The 16,864-nt window shown below is 40.0% G+C and overlaps 1 long non-coding RNA gene across 1 annotated transcript; it reads right to left on the reverse strand.

Moving 5' to 3' along the window:
• Window positions 1-458: 458 nt before the first annotated feature.
• LOC140229981 (uncharacterized) lies at window positions 459-16,461 on the reverse strand. Its single transcript, XR_011901349.1, has 4 exons — window positions 16,413-16,461; window positions 12,920-12,980; window positions 1,295-1,383; window positions 459-579 (listed from the first exon to the last, which is right to left on the reverse strand). It is a non-coding gene; the product is annotated as an uncharacterized lncRNA (long non-coding RNA).
• Window positions 16,462-16,864: the final 403 nt, after the last annotated feature.

Raw genomic sequence — 16,864 nt, forward strand, 5'->3', positions numbered from 1 at the left:
CTTGTGGCACCCCAGATGTAACGTCAGCGATTTTCGAGGATGTCCCCTCAAGGATCATCTGCTGAGTGCGGTCCTGCAGGAAGGCGGCTATCCCGTCGTCCAACAAGCCCCGGATTCCAAAAAACTGCGATTTGTATAGCAGTCTTTGGTGTGGGACTTTGTCAAATGCTTTGGAGAAATGAAGTATGATGACATCGTTTGTTCCCGAGCATCAATTCCTTTGGCCAGATCTTGACCAGCAAGGATGAGCTGGATTTCACATGATCGTTTCTTGCGGAAGCCATGTTTTGCATCATGCAGGACATTGCGGCTGTCACGATGGTCCATGATGAAGCTGCATACGATGCTTTCCAGTATTTAACAAGAGATAGATGCTAAGGAGATTGGTCTGTAGTTACCTGGGTGATTTCTTTCACCTTTCTTATAGATGGACAAAACATTGGCTTTCCTCCAATCATCAGGAACTTCACCCTCATCCAAGGATGTCTGAAAGGACAGTGTAAATACTGGAGTAAGTTCTGCTGCAAGATCTTTCAACAATCTCACTGGGATGTCGTCGGGACCAGTTGCCTTGTGGACCTAAAGATTAGAGAGGAGTTTAAACACACCACTTTCTGAGACCACAATGTTCTTCATTGCTGGATAAGGACTGGGGCCTTTGTCTTACATGCAAGTTGGATCCTCATCATGATTAAACACTGATACGAATTGGTCATTCAACATGTCGGCTTTCTTTTGACTATCAGATTAGGTTATGCCATCTTGCCCATTGAGTGGGGCAATGCCTGTTGTGTCACACCGCTTGCTGTTAATAAAGGACCAGAAGTGCTTTGGGTTGTGGGTGGCATCTGGACTCATGATGTTAGTGATGTAATCATTGTAGGCTTCTTTGCAGGTTTTTTTGTGGAATACTTATTTGATTTCTGTTGGAAATGGAAAAATTGAATTAATGAAATGAATGAATGAATGCAATGGAGATTGTACGAAATATATCGACAGCATTACAAACGCACCTTATATAGGCCCTACTTGTATGTGTAGTATTATGCATAGTACATTAACCAATTTCTTACTGTGAATTGCAGATATATGTGCCGTCGTCTTGCTCATTACTCTACTTCCCGCTGCGGTGTTATCTTGTGAGGGAACCAGAATTACAGGACAAGCTGGTCAACAAGCACGCATACCATGCACCTTCACGGGTGGTATGAGGAACTTGTATTGGTTTTACCAAGAAAACGAAGGAATGGACCGGAAAAGGGTCTTAAGCTACTTTAAACAAGAAGTCACATACCATGAAGGCTACACCTCCGGCCATGTCCAACTGGATGTCGAAACAATGACTCTGGTGATCATGTCTGTTTCCATCGCGGATGAAGGGATCTACACATGTGACGTGGACAGGATAAACCAGACAGCAGTGTTGGATATTGTGTCTTGTCTCGACGTCTTTGGTATGATTTTTTTCCAACGTGACAATCAGTTAACTGTATATCGAAAGAAACACGCACGCACACATACTTAAATATCTATATTCGTATACAAGTATACTAGCATTTGTCGATTTACATAGATATTTGATTGCCTACGGTGCCCCTCGGGACAACATTATAATAACCTCTGGAATTTAAGACAATCCATAAAAGTCTAGTCATAAGATGCCGACCCGGATTTAATCTACTTTATAATCTTACGCATTGAGTTTCTTTTTGGATACATGCATGTAGATGCCATTAGGATAAATCGTACACATTTCTTTACTTGCTATCGTTTCTTCTTCAGCGACACCATCCAAACCGTTTCCTCAGATTACGGAATGCAACGCCATTGGCCAGGGCCGGTATTCCATAAACTAGATAAGCATGCTTAAGTCAGAAAATCTAAGCAATTTTGCTTATTTTCTGGCTAAGATAAAATTCTTAGCTTAAGTTCGTATTCCATAAAATTTGGCTAAGAATTTGTCTTAGCATTTTGCTAAGAATTTTGTCTTAGCTAAGACAGATTTCGGCTTGCTGGCTAAGCATATTTTCTTAAAAATGTGCCGTCGGTATTCCAAAACGACATTTGTCTAAGAAATTTACCCTAAATCTAAGACAGCTATTGAGCTGTCTTAACTTGGGTTCCAGTAAGAAAAAATTATGGGTGTAGCATAACAATGTAGAAAAGATGGCGGCTTTAGCTCATGATTTTTCATCTTTTTGCTAAATAAAGAAGTTCATCAGTAATCAGTAATGTTAATGAAATGAGTTCAGGGTTTGACGAAGCGTCTCGTTTGCGTCTCGTGGGAACTTGCACAGTAACAATACGGTAGAAACTCAGTGGGCCATGGGCCACGGGGAATCGGGGGGGGGGGGGGGTATGTGTTGCGCGTATATGCGTGCCCTCGACCTCCTTCTCAGCGCGCTTTAGCGGCGGAGTGGAGCGCGCAGCTAGAGGAACGCACATAGCCGCCCGGATATAAAGTCTACGTTTATGCCACAACCCACTACATTACGTAGACGTATGCCCTAGCTTGCTTATACACGTGCGGCTATCACAGTTTGTGTATCGAGACAGGCGAGTACTGTCACAAAGCGTCCTCTCCGGCTCTACCGGATCGGTGAGTACGGACTAATTATCTGGGCCTAGTAACTACGTTAGGGTGTAAACATAAGTACTCGCTTTGATTTTGATTCTCGTGATTTCATGATGTTTCTTTTTTCACTCGGTGTCGTACTTGAAATGTGGTGTGATGTGATTGCGGTGTGAGTCTCACTTACAAGGCCGTAACTTTGGCCGAAAAGATCCAAAACAACACGTAACTGTTAGGTCTAGGTTGCCTACTACTAAATAAGTAGGCCGTTTACTGACATTCTAGACACTGTGAGACCTAGAGTAATATGAAGACGTTGCTCCTATATTAAAAAAAAGCCTCTGAAAAAGTGTGCATTAGGCCTAACGTTAGGTATCTTTTTCCATGGGTGACTAGGGTAGTTGCGATTGTTGCTTAAACACGTAAAATACATAGACTTTCACCGCGGGGCAGCTGTTCGCGAACAGTGATGACATGAATATCTTGCTTATGTCAAATGACGTCATCAGAATTTAAGATTTTTGCTTAGCCAAATCGCCCGACTTAAGAAAAATGCCTTACAGTTTATGGAATACCGTTAGGGCGATTTTCTTAGCTAAGCAAAAATCTAAGACAAATTGCTTAAACTTAAGCAATTTGTCTTAGAAGTTTATGGAATACCGGCCCCGGTCGTTGGGTTGAACACCTACCATACTTACCCGAACGGGGTCAGGTCGCGGACTCTGGGATAACTCGGCTTCGCTTTTTGACGGCGGGATGAGTTGTAATGGTTGTCGCTCTGATTGTACAGTGTTGTCCTATGGGAGCGGCCTGTGTAAACTAGCGCTTCGTGTTCTGGGCCGGTATTCCATAAACTTCTAAGACAAATTGCTTAAGTTTAAGCAATTTGTCTTAGATTTTTGCTTAGCTAAGAAAATTGCCGTAACGGTATTCCATAAACTGTAAGGCATTTTTCTTAAGTCGGGCGATTTGGCTAAGCAAAAATCTTAAATTCTGATGACGTTATAAGCAAGATATTCATGTCATCACTGTTCGCGAACAGCTGCCCCGCGGTGAAAGTCTGTATTTTACGTGTTTAAGCAACAATCGCAACTACCCTAGCCACCCATGGCTTTTTTCTTTTTCTTTTTTTTCTTAATAGGAGCAACGTCTTCATATTACTCTAGGTCTCACAGTGTCTCTGTGCAACACGAGTAAACGGCCTACTTATTTAGTAGTAGGCAACCTAGACCTAACAGTTACGTGTTGTTTTGGATTTTTTCGGCCAAAGTTACGGCCTTTTTAGTGAGACTCACACCGCAATCACATCACACCACATTTCAAGTACGACACCGAGTGAACATCATGAAATCACGGGAATCAAAATCAAAGCGAGTAGGCCTACTTATGTTTACACCCTAACGTTACTAGGCCCAGATAACTTTAAAAAGTATTTAGTATTCCGTACTCACCGATCCGGTAGAGCCGGAGAGGACGCTTCGGCTTTGTGACAGGGCTACTCGCCTGACTCGATACACAAACTATGATCGCCGCACGTGTATAAGGGCATGTATACGTCTACGTCTAGTCTAGTAGGGGGTTGTGGCATAAACGTAGACTTATCCGGGCGGCTATGTGCGTTCCTCTAGCTGCGCGCTCCACTCCGCCGCTAATGCGCGCTGAGAAGGAGGTCGATGGCACGCACAATACGCGCAACACATACCCCCCCCCCCCGATTCCCCCGTGGCCAATGGCCCACCGAGTTTCTACCGTATTGATACTGCGCAAGTTCCTCGTACGAGACGCACACGAGACGCTTCGTCAAACCCTGAACTCATTTCATTTACATTACTGATTACTGATGAACTTCTTTATTTAGCAAAAAGATGAAAAATCATGAGCTAAAACCGCCATCTTTTCTACATTGTTATGCTACACCCATAATTTTTTCTTACTAGAACCCAAGTTAAGACAGCTCAATAGCTGTCTTAAATTTAGGGTAAATTTCTTAGACAAATGTCGTTATAGAATACCGACGGCACATTTTTAAGAAAATATGCTTAGCCAGCAAGCCGAAATCTGTCTTAGCTAAGACAAAATTCTTAGCAAAATTCTTAGCAAAATGCTAAGACAAATTCTTAGCCAATTTTTATGGAATACGAAGTTAAGCTAAGAATTTTATCTTAGCCAGAAAATAAGCAAAATTGCTTAGATTTTCTGACTTAAGCATGCTTATCTAGTTTATGGAATACCGGCCCGGGTCCATAACGACCGACCGCGCATTATAATGGCATTGCGCGTACAGAAAGAAAATGTACGCATGGGACTACGCGCAACGGTGTTCGATTCTTCACTGGGCTACGCTACCGAGTAAAATGTGGCGAAAACAACTAAGTATTCCCTCTAAATTAACGAAATTTAGCAAAATCGAATAAGGTTTATCGTGTAACTACATAACTAGGCCTACCTTTGCTGACTCGTTGTTAGATGTAGAGTATCCTTCCGTAATAAATTTGACGATTTTGACCGCAAAATTGTCACCGCCGCTTGTACGATCGTGCACACACGTTACACATACACATGACATAAACATTTTGTCGCCTGCTACGACCGTACGAGTTCATGCAGAAACGAAAAATGAATGTGAAAAAAACAAACCGACTCATCTAATTTATTTCAATTACGATGAAAAGTTTCCTAATGAAAATCAATTCAAATTCATCAAACAGTCCTTCAAAAGTAATATCGAAGGATTCAAAATATATTCAAATGTTATTGGGGGAAAAATGACGGCTAGAAAAAAACAGCGGCCTGTCGAAAAAACGCATTTAAGTGCCCTTTATAGGTATTGTCAGGGTGGTCGGTTGAAATGAGCAGGGCAACTGAGTGCGGAAAAAAATGACACCCCACGCGTTCGAAGCCGCCATTTAAGAGCGCGTACCTCAGATCGCATTTTCAGTGCGCGCTTGTGAATCCAGAGTATTTTCTCCACACGTGAGTAAAATTTCAGGCAAATTGTGAGATTTTTCACGTTTCTATTGATAGCAAATCGTTAGGTGTCCGGTATTATGAACACCCAACCATACTGAGACTGAACCTTTTTGGTTAATATTTCCCATTTTCGTCGTTACCCATCGAATATCTTGTCATAACATCGTTATCCTGCACATTTTTGAGCAAAATTTGACAATTTTTGCAGGCGTACCAGAACTTTGTTTGGGCTTTAAACAGGTAAACTGACGCGCAACATTGCAAAAGACCTGTAATACCGACCGACCGATAATGATTCCCTCTATATACCCTACCCTCGTTTGAGTGTTCCCTCAAATAAACATTTATTCTTGCGCCTCCATTTATAGCTCAAAACATTTCTGCGTAAGGCCATGAGCTCCACTAATAAGTCTTTCACATTCATTACCTGGGGTGGTATTCTGAGGTCGTGATTAAGTCTGTAATTAACTTCGTGATTAAGTCGTGAAGTTAATAGGCCCTTAATCATGGGCAAAATCGGTATAGTAATTAAGGTATGATTAAGTCCCCTGTAATTATCTTAGGTCCCTCCCATCTAATTGTTATTCCATCCAATCAGACGCGTTGTTAGAAGCCAAAATGATGATTACACGCGCAAATATGTCCTCAATGCGCGCTCCTGCACGCCCCCTGTAATTACAACCCAAGAGCTCCGTGCGCACACTCCGGTATTTGATTACGACCCCTCACCTACGCATGCGAAGATCTCAACCTCTTTGCTCACATAAAATGACAAAATTCCTCGAAGATCGGCTATATTTCTTTTTTTTTTTCTCTGAATTCTACGGATACCATGATAACAAGATTCAACTGCTCCTCGGTTACCGAAGACGGTCAGCATCGGTGTGGCAGAGAAAACACGATGTAATGCTTGATATCAGAGTAGTTAATGACACTCTTTGGTATCATTAAAAGGGCATTTTACCGGTTTTTTATTTTTTTTATATGTTGTTCTTTTAATTCTAAAAGACCCAGCGGTGCAAACAGAATCAAAATTTCATAACGATTAAGTCCGTAATTTAATGTTAAAAATGGAACTTTTTAGGTGAGAATTATGCTAATGAGCTGACGAGCCCGGATGTTATGATGTCACAGGTGCTCTCACTATTACTGATTACAAGTGCTCGCATACGCGTGCGTTAATTCGTATCGAGTAGCAGACGACGCTTAGGCCTAATTTAGCTAGCAGGCAGCGCTTGTGTACTGTTCTATCCATGTAGATATCTCAAATTGCGCTAAACCAAATCGCACCAAAATTACAGGATATACTTAATAGCATATTTCAAAGTATTCTCTTATATTTGAACGAAATCAGTAATCGAGAAGTATCAATATTGACGTCGACTTTCAAGTCGTCACTCAAAAAAAAAAAAAAACTCACTCTTCGCGAGAGATCTTGGCGAACGCAAGATGCACAATCTAAAACTGAAGTTAGCCGACTGGTACTGTGCGAACAGGGAATTTACACGAGAACTAAATTCAAAAGTGTAATGATTTTTGCGACTTGTGTGATATAGGAACTACATTTTTCATTCAACTTACCTCAAATAATTTGTAAATCTATTTATTGCCCCCGATTACTTGAAAGATTTGTCTTATGATATTAAATGGCTAACTTCAGTCTGTGCGTGCGCAGCAGGTAGGTAGGGCGGGCCTGGCCGCAATCACTCGTGTTAGTCGTAGAGCAGGGCCCCGTCTTATAAAGCCTTCAAATCAATCACAAGTCACCAAATCAATCGCAACTTGCATTGCAGCACACACAAAACTTGTGATTGATTTCTATCACAAGTCGTTATAAGACAGGCCCCAGATTATTTTTAGCGACGCCGACAGGAAAGTCGACATCTACACTTACGTTTCCCGACATGTGATTTGTTTCCAATTAACGTGAGCTGTTGGATATGAATCATAAAGTATTTCCTGTGAGTTTGGTGCCATTGGCAAGGTGAATTTTGAGATATCTACATGGATACGGAAGTACGCTAGCACTATACCTACACCAGCGCTGGGATCGCGAAGCGGCGACACTGTGTTAGAATCTACGTGGTCAGGCCACTCTTCCGAGATATGGGTCCTAGTAGGCCTACTGAAACAAACTGTTAGATCTAACATTAGTCCTTGGTGTAAATAACACCACTATGAGATTTATCTCGACTACAAAACATCGGAAATCCATAAAGCAGATACCTTACCTGAAAAATCCAGCACAGGAACAACAGTGCCTGCAGGACAAGGGTCCAGATCTAGATCTGGAGTCTGGACTTTCGTCTGGACCTTCTTCAAGTTCTGGCAGCAGGGGTATGCAACGTTACGCTGTGCCTTATTAGCGCTGTGCACATAGGGCCTAACAGTTACAGCTGCAATGTCGACGGTGAGTGAGTGTAGGGCCTACTCATCAAAGCTTGGACTGCCACGTAGAACCTACTCCTTGACTGCTCCGTAGTCCTAGTCCTAGTTCTAGAATTTCAGAGTCTATGGGTGGTATTCTGAAAATCTTCCTAAGTTTCTTCCTAAGTCAGAAACCTAGGAAGTGCCTAGGAAAGACAAAATTGGTATTCTGAAATTTCTTCCTAGGCACTTCTTAATGCAAATTAGGCCATCCTTATCCCCGCCCACGTCCTTTCCTAAGCCAATGCGAAATGCCGTATCATAAGGAACTAACCAATGACAATCGCATATTACAATGACGTAGGGTCAAATACACGAGTGCGCGGCATGTCCCCTTTCTCACGCTCATTTCGCGCATCAAAGTACATGTGCGCGCAATGACTGACAAGCGCGCCTATCACGATGCTTGCAGCTTGCTATTCTTAACAACGTACTTAGGACAGGGGTGGAGCTTTCCTAAATATTTTCCTAAAATTCTTTCCTAAGTACATTTTAGAATACCAACTTCTTCCTAAGTCAGAAATTTGCATATTACCGCCCCCTTCCTAAGTTTCTTCCTAAGTCTACTTAGGAAGAAACTTAGGAAGATTTTCAGAATACCACTTAGGAAAAAATCCTGACTTAGGAAGAAATTTCTTCCTAGGAAGGATTTCAGAATACCACCCTATGTGTACTGGGTACCGTTTTCATCTCACTAAGCGTAAATCGTGTGTGCCGTTGAAGAGAGTCTATCTACATTTGGATTTAGATTCACTCAGCCCTCATCTACGTTAGATAGTTTGAACTGGCGAACCATCGCTCGATCATGATCGTCAATGCGTAACGTTACTTACACATAGTCTTCTATGGGCAGCACGTTCGGATAACGATGCCAATTTCATTTTGCACATCTGGAATTTCCCCACAAGTTTTATCTAAATAAAAAGCTGTTGAAGAGATTGCTTTTAAAGATTAATAGATATTGTTTAACATATTTATTATAGCTCCATATTGCAATTATACTAAATAACAGCTTTTGCAGTACTTCGTGTGAGATTTCATCAGTAGATTGGCATTATGTAGTTCGTCTTGCTAATGTCGGAGTTGTGCACCAAGAGCACCTGTGACGTAGGCCAAATTGTGTGGATCGATCCATGGCTTGCTCGTTTTCATTTTTTTCAAAAAATCATTACAGGCTTATCCTGGGTTTTACAATCCTCTCTTTCCAGTAGTAGGCATCAAAAAATGTAGATTAGAACTATCAGACAATTAGAAAATGTCAGTACAGTTTTCTTTTAAGTTTTCCATTAACTTTCGTACTTAAAGGGGCATAGGCCCGGTGGTGTAGAGGGCGCTGTTGATGATACTGCCGATCACCGTTAGCATTGATACAAACAGCGTGTTTCTACAGAACCCCAAATTCCGGGTCTATCGGATTGTATCCGATAGAGGGGGCTGTAGAAACACACCAGTAACGGTTTCTTTCCGATGCAGATTCCGATACCGATTCCGCTTAACTTAACCGTCTAATGAGGTAGTTCTTTCCGGGGCAGTTTCCAGTGTCAGCGCTGTAGAAACACGCCAGGTTCAATAATCCGATACTGACCCGGAAGACATACACGTACACGTCGTGTACGGTAATGTGGCCATGACTTTTATGTGCATGCATGTTGCAGCTATTTTATCTAACGTTGAATAGGCCTACTGTAGTTGGGTGTCTCCAAAACGTCCGAGTATCACTGCAGGACTCGTTCTAACGTTACTAGTCACAATTTGCCTCAGATTTGACAAACTTGTAAAGAAAATACTCTGAATTTTAACATAAAGAAAAGACACACGAACAGGGGCAGGGGTGTTATTTTTATACAGTTGCGCTGTAATTTTAAAACCAAGGCAACTAACACTAGCTAGGCCTAGATCTAGTTAGTAACCGTTCTCATAATAGTTAGGCCTAAGTTAATACTTTCGAGCTGCTAGAACCTATAGATCTACGAGTAGGCCTACGACTAACTTGTTACATTCTAATTGACAATACTATACTAACTAGCGCTAACAATACGTGTGAGATGCACATAGAATCTAGTAACGTTAACTTAGGGGTCTATAGTATTAAAAATAGATATTCTCTAGGCCTAGGCCTAATACTTTTTAGTTCGGAAAAGACAAACTCTAAGGTCTAGCATTAGCAAACTAAAAAGGTTTGTTTTACGAACTTTTTGTCGTTATTCTAAAGGTTCGTTACTAGGGTCTAGTTTGTTAATCCGACAAAGAATCAAATAGAAATATGGATCTTGGTAGGGCCTATAAAAATACGACGTTTCGTTAGTCCGAAAATGAAAGGAAATTCAAACATTCATTTACTGAGTATCAAAACATAATTGAAGCACATTTTGTCAATCCAAAAGTGGAAAAAGTGAGTCCACTTGTGGGGTGTAACGTTAGAATATGTCTAGGGACAGTAGGGTCTAGACCTAGTTAACGTTAGATTTTATAGAGGCAAGGTGCCTACCTAACAAACTTTACCGTACATTAGAATCAACGCTAAACGTTAGCCGTTAACTGTTTTGTTAGGCATCCTACAACAGCTACTTCTGTTCTAAAATCATACGTTGACTTGGAATATAACTAACAGTTCTTTAATGTTCCATAAACCCGAGTTTCTACCCGAATTAAATCCTACCTGCCCGAAGAAAGAGGTCTAGCACAGTTAACACAAACAGTCAACGTTAGCCCTCACGTTATAGGCCTTTGTTCTAACGTTACTTAGGCGCCCCTACCTGTATAAATCCAATGACACACAGTCGATCCTTTTAGTTGTAACGTTAGGCCGTTTGTGTTTAAGACTCTAACAGTTAATAGACTATAGTTTGCCTACTGAACGTTTTAACTTCTAAGTTAGAGTGGTTCTCTAGGTCTAGGGCCTAATTTAAAGGGGCCCTGAAATTCAAATGCATGTTGATTTGTGTTGATTTAAAATACCCTCCAATTCTCAATAGGTCCTACCACTTTTGTGGTGAAACGGACCCGATATCTATTCTAACGTTAGAAATATTCTAACATGTTATTTATTTTTAACGACTTTTTCTTTTTATTCTCCAGATTAATGTTAGACTCTACTTGGGAACGCCCACAAATAAAAAAGAAAACACCTTCCAAAGTATAAACACGTTACAAGTTCTAACGTTAGATCTAGGCTACTTTAAGACATTTCTAATCAATATTATTCCTCATCTGTCAGTCATTGGTAAAGACAGTAGTGTCTAGGCCCTATGTATTAAATGCAGTAGGGCCTAGTAAAGTACGGTACGTCTAGATCTAGATCTAGGCCTACTGAAATATTTAACAAAACTAAAAAAAAAAACACCTTCCAAACTAACAGACCAGTTCTATGTTCTAGATTGACTTTAAGCCATTTCTAATCAATATAATCAAAATAGAGCCTAGAATCTAATATGGAATGTTTCTTAGAACCACCCTTATAATTTTTATATTCCCAAGAGTGATGTTTTCAAATAAAATTGGATTTCAGCGGGCCCCTTTACAAACGTTAGTAAAAGTAACTGTTAGGCCTAACGTTAGAATTTAACGTTAGGCCTAATGACAAGTAGAAATGTGGAAATCACTGACATGAATAGTCTAACATTAGAGCTAACTAGTAAAGTATCCAGTCGCAGTAGGCCTAGGCCCAACGACTCTTTACGGCTATAAAAACGTGTAAATGCTAACAATGTTAGCCCTAATCTAATCATTTTTTATCTTAACTTGTTAGCGTTAAATGTTAGACTAGAAATAATTATGCCTAACGTTGGGCCTAGCCCAACAGTTGAGTAGGAGGTTCTACTTCTACTCTAGAAACTAGTTAGAATTGATGATAGAACTTACATAACTCAGTCAGACGCGACAGAAGCTGTGTCTCTGTGAACTGCTGTTGTCTCGTCACATGTGATAATCCAGTTATAAAAATCCAACCTTAAGATCCGTGAAAAATTGACGAACCAAAGAATATTGGTAGAAAACAAAACTAGTTTCTAATCCATATAAACGTTGGAACTAACGTTAGAGTAGGAGCCCTAACGTTAAGTTAGATGAAAACAAATTCGTCCAGCAGCCGGTCGTGGTTAAACTTGTACCAATTGTACCCACACTAGTACTAGGCCGGGCCGGCCGGCCCAGGGCTAGACTAAAGCTAGGCAGGCCCTGTGCTCAGTTTCGTTCAATCGGTGATCGCATCCGCATCATCAGTAGATGCTTGACCTTGACCCAGGCCCACAATGCACCAGCCAACTTTCCAGACATCCGGTCACACCTGCATTCAGGTGGAGAATCGGATTCAATCCGATTATGCGCTTTCTGTAGAAACAACTCGGTTCTGCGTTAGCGCCAAAGACGCTTAACTAATAAGACACGAAAGTGCGCGCTAATCCTGTACAAAACAAATGGACAGCGCGCGGACCTCAAGCGTATTACGCACATCACCTGAGACGCGCTCCCTTGACGCTTGATAAACAACAGCAGCGGCTTCAGGACAGCGCGTCTCAGGTGATGTGTGTCTTTCAGCGTGTTTCTACAGAAAATCCGATAGACCTAGCATTTGCAAGCGCGTAATCAAACAGTGCGCTAACGCAGAACCGGGTTGTTTCTACAGAAAGCGCATAATCGGATTGAATCCGATTCTCCACTTGAATGCCGGTGTAACCGGATGTCTGGAAAGTTGGCTGGTGCATTGTGGGTCTGGGTAAAACTTTTTCTATCTACTGATGATGCGATCACCGATTGAACTAGAAAACCAAACAGTAGGGTGGTAGATCCAATTACCGCTCGCCTTTTTTCGTGGCTTTGAATTCTGTACTCAAAGGATGAAATTTCGGCTAAAAATAAGACCACCTATCAACAGACTCCTGGAAATTACGAATTAAATCAACCTATGTCAATTTTTCATTCTAGTTTTAAGAAAATATGCTTCAAACATACCCTTCTAAAATGTTGTCCTTTAGCACGGTGCAAAATCGCATTGTATCGTCCGGGCATGCGCCTTTGGAAAAGACAGTAGAAATATAACGTTTTTAAAGTTTTTTTTTTCTTCAATAAAGAAAGTAAATACGTGTCTTACAAATATAACAGTTAATATTTAATTCAACATTAATTCCAGGAATCTCCTGTAAGTACTTTTTGTATATTGTTAAAATGTTTAAAATCAGGCTGTTTACTTTCATGGAAAAGAGTTTTCAACTGCATTTGACCTGATGAACTTACGGAAGCCATATGAATACTTTTTTAAACTGTTCATATTCTCCTTAAAAAAAGAAAGAAATTAAAGTAGGTTTTTTGTTCTGCATGTTTGTTCATAATACGTTGGTTTTTTTTTTGTGTTGTTCTTCATAGACGTTATTTTTCTAATGATTGTTCTTATCTTCCATCATCCACTACACTAGTCAAGACCTTATTCGCAAATTCAGTTTAAAAGTTTAATTAAAAAAAAAAAACAACTTTATCTTTTTTTTTTTTGGATAAAAGTCATAGAAATGCCACTCTCTCAATCTTCAAACGTGTCATGGCTAACATATGCCAACGTTATTCAACATCACGATTCGCACGCGATTATCACTTTATGTTGTTATCATTTTAGAAAATCGCAAATTTCGCTTCGTACTTCGTAGCGGAATAATCTACGTCTCGCATACGGAATCACTACTGTAACCACACACGTCAACACCAATGGTTTTCATCGCTACAATGCCACGAGAGGACCACAGAGAAAAAATGGCAAATAACGCCCAGATTTCGTCAAAAAAAAAAGAAAGATTGAAGTGATACGAAAAAAGGTAAAAACTTGAATGTTTATGTCAGTTTACAGGAAGCTTGAGGTAAAATATGGATTAATTTTATTTTTTTAGTCATATTTTGGCGATTTTTGCCAATGACATTTTCTGCGAGATCGGCCTGCGTAGTCCCACGCGTATAGAACGTCATTATTGCGCAGATATATACGATGAACGCGTCTGGTATGTATAGTGGTTGTAGGCCTACTGTACTACTAGAGTCTAACGTTACTAAATTTACTGATTACTACTTACTCTATTACTCGTTAATGGAGTGGTATGGTTATCCTAGGCCTATGGTGTCCAGTGTCAATTAACTTGCTAGATAGGCCTAAAGCATACCATTACTACTGCCACTACTGCTCACGAAACGTCGTCAACACGATCAAGCATGGTGCCTAACGTTAGCACGATTGCATTTTGGATGTTTTTCATGAGATCCACTCTTGCACTCTCTGAAGATGAAGCACAAAAAACACGAAGGAAACGTCGAATCATCAGAGCTGTAAGAGACTTGCATCGTTGTTCTAAGATAAATGCATGCCAGCGGCGACGGAAGTTGGCGGCAATCGTAACTACATTGTGCATGCTCTATCACTCATCACGAATTGTTGATGTCGATGGCCATAACATCCCCAATCAGCACACCTGGTTTGAGGATACCGTCTTGCCCCATTTTACCGATCGTTTGTGGCTACGCAATTTTCGAATGAAAAGAGCAACATTTAATGCATTGTGTGTACTTGTACAGCCTGGTCTTCCAGACAGACTGGAAAACAACTACAGAAAACCGGTAACTGTAGAAAAGAGAGTGGCCATCACTCTCTGGCGCCTAGCAACTCCATGCGAGTTTAGGACAATTGGCCATTTATTTGGAGTTGGAAGATCGACGGCATGTAAGATTGTACATGAGGTTATTGCTGCAGTTGTCGAAATTGTCTACCCTGCCTATGTAAAATGGCCTACAGGTAAGCATGCGCATACATATGCAGCTCATCTAGCCCGACCAGCGCACGTATGTGAAATTGGATAGCACCTTTTTAATTTCGTTAAAATATTACATATAAAAGAGAGCATAAATGACAAAGTTTTGTGAGTGAACACACATTTATCACTTTGGAATTAACGAAAATTTTTTTAAAATGTTCCAATTAACAAAAGTTTAGCATTACTATCATTTTTGGACATACGAACCGCCGTAATAGGTTCCATATTTCATTGTCGATTTAACAAACCTTTTAATAAAGTACCTTTTTGACTAACATCAAAACGTTCGCAACAACAAACCCAACTTCAATTCCGACTAACGTAAATCTGTTGTTATGAGAATTTGTTTGTTTTGTAATAAAGTACATTCCGAACAATAAAACAAACCTTGTTTAATTTCAGATGAATGTACATGTATTGCAATAACGCAATTACCCCTCATAACTGTTCGTGACACTTGCAACAAACACACATTATTATAGTAGATGCGCAATATAAATGTCCTTTATTAATATTATTATTATGAATGTGTTAGCTCTATGTACATTTGATTGTTTGAAAAAATGAAGATTTTCTATTTTAAAACTTCAATTAATTTACATCTACTGTACCACACTTTACATATTTTGCCTCTCTGTATTAGACATTGACTTTCAGAATTATTTTCCATGAAATTTCAACTTTATGAAAATGTATTTCTTTTTCCTAAAATAACACCTTTTGCACCTCATTTCATGATACTTTACCATATTCCAATTCTGTTTTTTTTTGTGTTTTTTTTTTTTTTTGGGGGGGGGAGGGGGGAGGTGAGGCAAGGTTGGTTACAGTGTATGTTGTTTATACAATTTGTTTTGTATTTTCTTTTTATTTCCTTCATACAGGAAATGAACTTATGAATGTGATCAGAGGTTTTGAACTACATCGTAATATGCCACAGTGTGGGGGTGCAATAGACGGAACCCATATTCATGTCACGCCCCCACAGGATGTCCAGGCAGACTACCTCAACAGGAAAGGTTTTCATTCTATAAACCTACAAGCTGTCTGTGATCACAGATTGAGGTTAGTAGATATTAATTATTATACAACATGTACTGTACGTAAGTGGACAGAGTGAGGACTAACCAAATCAATTAATGTAGCTTAAAGAGATTGTTTTGTTAGCTATCATAAGTGCGTTCATGAGATATTGAAAACCCGAAGATATGACTTTCTGCCTATAAATAGTGGACTCTTCATCTGTTGTCGTATGTTTTCTGTTGTTGTTTTTGGGGGAGAGGGAGATGTTCATTTATGGATTATGAAATTCCAGGTCAATGATATTGGTCTGCAAAAACATCATAATTGTTTTGATTTTGTTGTTTGTATTTTTTTTCTTTTTCTTTGGGAGGGGATGGCCTTACTTTCAGTTTTGTAAAAACATTTATTTAACCAATATTTTCCTATCCTCATCTGCCATTAAGGTAAAAAGACCTTACAAAGGAACCATCTCATTTCCACATAAATGTACACGGTGTACAACAACAATAAAGGCGAAACAAATAATAAAGGAGCTTATATATGATCTTCCCGGCCCCAAACTGTAAATCAGTAAAATGTCTTAACATTTGTTGTAAAACGCAATTTTATGCATTGCTCTGTTTTGCAGATTCACCGACCTTTATGTAGGGTGGGCAGGCAGGGCACATGACGCTCGAGTGTTTCGGAATTCAACCCTGTATGACCATGGAGAAGAACATTCACTGTTTCCTCTTGTAAGTAGAAAGTCTAAGCCAAAATTAACAAAATCAAGAGCAACAATAAACATACAGGTGATTGTCAATCACATTAACCCTATTTGATGATCTGAAGAGGGGGGAGGGTCGAATTGACCCCCCTCAGTTAAAAACTTGGTATCCAAAAACCCAGTTAAAGCAGTGTTAAAGCAATGTACATGGATATAAAAATACAAATCTAATTTGGAAATATAGCCAACACTCGCTGTTTTAAAAAAAAGCCCGAAGTTAAACCTCGTCCCTAAACATAATGTTTGAATATTTGATTTTCAAGTCTATTACAACGTATGGAATAATATTGGCTACATTCTGCAATCGCACCAACCGTTATTTTT

The sequence above is a fragment of the Diadema setosum genome, chromosome 6 (genome assembly GCF_964275005.1).
Source record: "Diadema setosum chromosome 6, eeDiaSeto1, whole genome shotgun sequence".
NCBI lineage: Eukaryota > Metazoa > Echinodermata > Echinoidea > Diadematoida > Diadematidae > Diadema > Diadema setosum.